Raw genomic sequence first — 5,062 nt, 5'->3', positions numbered from 1 at the left:
ACCACACCGCCCACTTCACACTAACCTGACTAGCCAGATGAGGGCGGTATTGAGTCATCAATAAACAAAGTTGTGTCGCAGGCTTCTTCCATTTGACGTTGTCAGGTTAACTTCACACTGGGTGTGATTTTTTACTTTACTGGAGTATTTCCAGTTTTCAGTAATTTTACTTATACTCCACTACACCTCAGAGGCAATATATTGTACTTTTACTCAACTACAATTATTTGAAAACTTTAGTTACTAGTTACTTTTTACTGCTGTGTCATGATACAGATATATTTCAGTAGGTGGCGGTAGTTGTGTTTGATCCATACTCTGGATCAGAGGGTGGCGGTAATGCGCCAAAAAGCTGGATGCCAACCCCCGTTAAATAAAAAGAAGAAGAAAAGGACAACGGATATTATGCGCAGGAGGCTACTATTTCTTCCTTTCTCCTCCATTAGGTGAGTGCGTGGTAGGAGCACGTTACTGCTCTGCCGAAAATACTTCTAAATAAAGTGTATTTCGTGAGTCGTGGTGGTCGTGATTTAATACAATATTAACGTTCTTTTTTTATTTTATTTCTCAGATCGCAACTATGGACCGCCGACCACCCCGATGGTAAGTAATTTAATGAGGTTATTTTACGACCAGGGCCGGTTCTCCGACCGACTCAGAGGAAAATGGCAGCTATACTGTAACTGTGGCCGAACCATGTTGAGTGTTCTGTATTGTACAATAGAAAGCCGGTAGACTATTATGCCGTTTTTTACTTAAGTCAAATATCTGAGAACTTCTTCCACCACTGTGCAGAGATATGTTAAAAGTACTACATGCTAACGGTAACTATCAGCTAGGCAAATGAGTGTCCATTGGAAAGATGTTTAATGTTACTGTTGTCACACATGGTGTACATTTTCATTAAATTGATTAATTTGTTGCATTGGCCACTCTGAGTCGTCATGTATAAAATTATGGACAGTCAATAATTTCCACACGCCAAACCATCGCAACTTTTGGTTGAAAGTTGCCTTAAGCTTCCAGAGTTGGATTTGTTTTGTCTGACAAAGTCTTATAGTTTTTATGTTTTATTTTATAGCTACAGATATTGTAAAAACAAGTCCTACCCCATGTCCCGTTTCTGTAGGGATGTCTCTGGTAAGTAGCTTACTATTCATAAACATATTTAAAATAGTCATAAATCAATACCAGAGCCGAGATGATGTCAGGTTTAATACTAAAGTTACTAAATGATGTCATCAGGAATGCATTATTTAATGGATATGAAGGGCACAATAGTCACGTCTCCAGCATGAGAAGCTGACAACCTGTCAAGCGCCTAGGCTGCTGTTTTGTATAAAAGGGAATTGGCATTTATTATCAACATTGAAAACATCCTGCAGCTTATTAAGCTGGCCAGTCTTGCTGTGGTGCAATTCTGGTGTGCAAGGGCTGCAGACAGTGACTCTTTGGTTGTGTATGAACTCAGCTGTGTGGTGCCGAGTGCTTTTAAGGGACCATTGAGACAATAACTCTAACTATGTTTATAGCCTGGCCTAAATGAAAGATTCAGCCTGTCTAGTAACACTGGATTCATCACTGGTAATGATGTTAAGGTAGAAAATGACCATAATGGACTATGTTGTATAATGTTTTGACAGGCCTTTAACCTATTAAGACCTGGAACTGTCATTTTTAGATTTGAGCTAAAAAGCATTATGTTACACTTTGGGCTATTCAAAAATAGCAGATATACAAGCTCGGTGCCGCGCTACGAGCTTGTAGATCTGCTATTTTTGAAAAATCGTGAAAATGTGTGCAAATCTTTGAATATATATATTTTTAAAGCAAACATTTTTAACTCAAATCGTTGCTTCTGGGGGTCCCTGGAACAACATTTTGATGGGGGTCCGCGGCCAAATACATATCATTTTTGGGGTCCTTGACATGGAAAAAGATAGAGCACCACTGATATAGAAACATATGTTTTTCTGAAAACTGTTGGGATTTAGGAGACATGTAGAATCGGCTTCAGGTCTCAATGGGTTAAAGGGATTTTATTCTTCCTCACTACATGTAATTTTCAGCCTCTGCAATTGGATTTAATTTAGTCAAAGACTGGATGACTGATGTCCTTGTAAAACTTAGCTGTTGTTTTCCGTGTTTATTGTTGGAAAACCTTATTCTTTTATGAGAATACAGGAGTTGTCATTTTCAACCCTCTGTAATCCCATTCCTGTATTTAACTTTACTTTCCCTGTACTCTTGTACCTAGATCCCAAGATCAGAATCTTTGACTTGGGCCCAGGAAGGTCATCAGAAGGTGAGGGCATTGGCATAATGACCAGATTATATGGTGATGTTGATTTAATTTTAAAGGCTCTTGTCCTGGCCAGGTTACGCAAACTTTGTCATGATTGACAAAATGGGACAGATCTCATCAAAATGTGTTGCTATTTTAATGTGGGCTCAACCAGCAACGGGTCCCTGGTCCACTTACAGTCCTGGGCTTCCATTCATGGCACTCCAAAATGCTAGTGTAAATGAAATGCAACCATTTTCTTAGCAGTTACAGGTTAAACAGTTGACCATGAACATCCCTTTTACAAGATTTTTGTTAAAATGTTTCCAAAATATTTTTAAAAACTCACTTTTTCCCCCAATATTTTTTGAATCAAGCTCATAACATGTCACGATGCGTTAGCTCGTAGATCTGCTATTTTCAAATAGCTGATGTAAAGTGGTAAAACTTAGCCTAGTCGCTTTTTTGGGGGCTTGTTTTCATAGACCTGGCCGCTTGTTTATCTTGCAAAATATGGCAATACACTGATTATCTGCATTACCCCTGTAGCCTACTAGGAAGGAAGTCACCAGATGTTGAATGAAGCAGCAGAAAAGGACAATGGCGCCGCCCGGAGAAGGGCCAAGAATGAGGTGAATATGGGTGCACCTGTCTGTAGCATTGCTACAAATCCTGCAGCTTATTAAGCCGACCAGTCTTGCTGTGGTGCAGTTCTGGTGTGCAAGGGCTGCAGACAGTGACTCTTTGGTTGTGTATGTCCTTAGCTGGGAGGTGCTGAGTGCTTTCAAGGGACCACTGAGACAAATTCAGGCATGCAAACATGTAGCTTTTTGGCAGATTGCCACTATTTTAGATGAAATTGGCTGGAATAATACTTCAGACAATTTATTTGCTAAATCATTCACATGGTTTTATCCATTGGCAAATCACCAACATGTCTGATATACATTTTTAGACCTGGCTAAATTTGCTTTGATAGTCATTCTACCGGGCTTTCTTCTCTATGTAGCTCTGGAGGCCACCCGTATCTGTACTAGCAAGTACATGGTGAAGACCTGTGGCAATCATGGCTACGTAATCCGCATCAACAAAATGTTATCCTGTGCCGGAGCCCATAGGTGAGCAACGTGTGACACGTGGAATCAAGTTCTTAACATATGCAGCTTAGTTAGCCTGTGTATTGTGCTGCATTGCATTTGTGATATGAAATAACTGCTGTGAGGAACTCATGTATATTAACTCAAGAGCTTAGATGTGTGCAGATTTGATTTGATGCGCACTCCAAAGACTTAAGTTAAAAAAAAAATTGCAACACTTTTTCAACATTTCTACCATTTCTTAGGCTCCAGACTTGAATGCGTGGTGCTTTCGGCAAGCCCCAGGGCACCGTGGCCCGTGTGCACATTGGTCAGGTGATCATGTCTGTGCGTACCAAGGCCTTGAACAAGGAGCATATCATTGAGACTCTCCGCAGAGTCACGTTCCCCCAGAAGGTAGAACACAAATGTCAATATTCATTGCTTAATTTTTGCTGGCTTAGTTTGTCCTGCAGTGTACAAACTGTGTCTATTGAAGTTTTGAGTTCTATTTTAGCATCTATAGAGAATTGGCATTGGTTATCAACACTTAAAACATCCTGCAGCTTATTAAGCTGGCCAGTCTTGCTGTGGTGCAATTCTGGTGTGCAAGGGCTGCAGACAGTGACTCTTTGGTTGTGTATGAACTCAGCTGGGAGGTGCTGAGTGCTTTTAAGGGACCACTGAGACAAATCATTTAGCAGTGATTTTTGTTGAATAAACTAAGGCTTGTACAGGTATTTGTCTTGATCTTGGAGATTATGTCTCTGTTCTGACTTCTGTCATTTTCCACCTCCCAGATCCACGTCCAAGAAGTGTGGCTTCACAAAGTTCAACGCCACTGACTTTGATGAAATGATGGCTGAGAAGCGTCTGCTCTCCGATGGCTGTGGTGTGAAGTACATCCCCAGCAACAGCCCTCTGACCCGCTGGAAGGCCCTGCACGCCAACTAGAGCTGCTGTTTATTCTCTGACCAGATTTCAAAACCAATAAAGTGGATTGACAAAGAGTGATTTTTCTAGTAGTCATGTTTCTCAGTTAGAATTTCTGTGTGTTAAAGGGTTGAAGTCATTTAATAAGTTCTGCAGCACAGTGTACAGAATATGTAAAGTCAAGATTTTGCCTATCAGGTGTGGTATTGATTGGATTTTATTTGGTGACATAAAGGGCACAAGAGCACTTTCCGACACAGTCAATGCAGCACTGAGGATAAACACTATAAAGCCTGTGGGCTTCTTTCCATTGCAGTCCTCTTCAACATAAAACACTCGATATGGCGAATGACATCACAACCACAATACATAACAGATATCAATACACTACATAACAAATATAGGTACATCAGAAGCAAGGCAAAAAGAAATGCCAAAGTTACTCTGTAGAGTAACCAAACTCAGACATACATTGTCAAATTAGCACATAACTGACTGAAAGACTAAATTAATTATAGTGTCTCTGGTATAAAAGAAATAGCTGAAATGCTGAACAGTATTTCATTGTGTGTACAACCCATCTGAAATAGACTGCGTGTTCAGTATATGCCAAATGGTCTATTAAAGTGCATATTATGCCATGCGTAAACCATTTAGGTGACTAGCAGGGCAAGGGGAAATGTATAAAGTGACCAAGTATCAGTTCAGTAGAGACAGCGCCGGACGTAGTCTACATACTGGTCAATAGGGGGCACCATTGTATCACACA

The 5,062-nt window shown here is 40.4% G+C and overlaps 1 pseudogene across 1 annotated transcript; it reads left to right on the top strand.

Moving 5' to 3' along the window:
* Positions 1–461: 461 nt before the first annotated feature.
* LOC311053411 (large ribosomal subunit protein uL16-like) lies at positions 462–4,368 on the top strand (annotated as a pseudogene). The gene is made up of 7 exons (XR_014602896.1): positions 462–603; positions 1,082–1,140; positions 2,258–2,305; positions 2,834–2,916; positions 3,294–3,402; positions 3,627–3,777; positions 4,161–4,368. The product of XR_014602896.1 is annotated as a large ribosomal subunit protein uL16-like (transcript).
* The last annotated feature ends 694 nt before the right edge of the window (positions 4,369–5,062 follow it).

Source organism: Gymnoscopelus microlampas, assembly GCF_963454915.1.
Source record: "Gymnoscopelus microlampas genome assembly, chromosome: 10".
Taxonomy (NCBI): domain Eukaryota; kingdom Metazoa; phylum Chordata; class Actinopteri; order Myctophiformes; family Myctophidae; genus Gymnoscopelus; species Gymnoscopelus microlampas.
This window is presented reverse-complemented; position numbering and strand designations above follow the sequence as displayed.